Consider the following 1476-nt stretch of genomic DNA (forward strand, 5'->3'; position numbering starts at 1 on the left):
TGCAATGTTCATTTTGACAGGTGCCTTGTATAGAATAATTGAATTCCTCCCCCTACACATCTCTTGAACTACAAATATCTGGAATTATTTTGTTTTTGGCATGTCTATCTTGATTTTATTCCTAAATGTGTGCTTATGTAAGAAATATATGATTCTAAAATTTCACAACAATTCTTTTGAACTTAATTTTGTTGAATTGTCTAGTTTAATAAAATCAATAAAAATTATACTTTATATAAAAAAAAGTTCTGTGCTCAATTTAGCATCACATACACTAACATTGGAATAATACAGAGAAGATTAGCATGCCACCTGTGCAAGTATGTCATGAAAATTTGTGTAGTATTCTATATTTTTATAACAACAGATGCTGAAAGGTGTGTGGTCACAAGGGAATCGTACTGCATTCTTGGTGGGAGTGTAAACTTGTTCAAATACTTTGGAAAGCAGTATGGAGGTTCCTCAAAAGACTCTACATAAAACTCCCATATGACACAGTAATCCCACTTTTGGGGATTTACCCAAATAATCATAAACAAGACCATACTAAAACTACCAGCACAACTATGTTGATTGCAACATTATTTATGATAGCTAAGATATGAATCCAAACCAAATGCCCCCATTAGATGAATGGATCAAGAAAATACGGTATATTTACACAATGGAATTCTATGCCTCCATCAGAAAGAATGACATCGCCCAATTTGTTAGGAAATGGAAAGACTTGGAAAAAAATTTATTGACTGAAGTAAGCCAAGTCCAAAGAAACATAGGTCCCATGATTTCCCTTAATTTCAATAACAAATGTACGTCTGGGATAAGCAGAAAAGTTCAAAAGATATGTGCATATAACCAGATAAAATGATGTTAAAGAAATTGAACCCCAAAATAGGGACACAAGTGGTTTTTTTTTTTCTTGCTATTGTTTCTCAGGTACTTATAATGTGTGATGTCAATTTTTTGTTTTTTTGTATGTTTCTCCCCACGATATAACCCCTGTTTTCTCTGTATTTGAAGTTGGTGCACATACATCTTGTATGTATGCTTCTCTAATTTGGGGAGGGGAAGGGAAAAAATGCTCAAATAGGGATACAGGTTGACCCATTGTAACAATGAGATGCACAAGACACTATGTTGAAAAATGAACTTTACAATTTAGGCGGAGGAAGGAAGGGGGAGGGGAGTGTACTTGTGGAGGTGGGAGGGAAGGGATGGTATGGGAAATATAAAGGAGGAGGTAACAATGCTTGTTAGGAAATGTACTAGTTTCCTTGTTCTTGTAAATGTGACCCCTGTGCACAGTATTATTACAATAAAAAACATATAAAAATGTTCTGAGATGGAAGAGTTTATTTCCTGTATTTTACCCATATTATATCGTTAACAAAGAAATTAATGCAGAACACTGATATGACGGTAATTTGAATAAATGTGTGTGTGTGTGAGTAAGGCAGCGCTCAAGGAAACACGCGC

The 1476-nt window shown here is 34.5% G+C and overlaps 1 non-coding gene across 1 annotated transcript; it reads left to right on the top strand.

Annotated features, from left to right (window-relative positions):
* Positions 1 to 250: 250 nt before the first annotated feature.
* On the top strand, positions 251 to 357 carry LOC122101006. The gene has a single exon (XR_006146291.1). It is a non-coding gene; the product is annotated as a U6 spliceosomal RNA (small nuclear RNA).
* Positions 358 to 1476: the final 1119 nt, after the last annotated feature.

This window comes from Dipodomys spectabilis, unplaced genomic scaffold (assembly GCF_019054845.1).
Source record: "Dipodomys spectabilis isolate Male_0828 unplaced genomic scaffold, ASM1905484v1 ptg000614l, whole genome shotgun sequence".
Taxonomy (NCBI): domain Eukaryota; kingdom Metazoa; phylum Chordata; class Mammalia; order Rodentia; family Heteromyidae; genus Dipodomys; species Dipodomys spectabilis.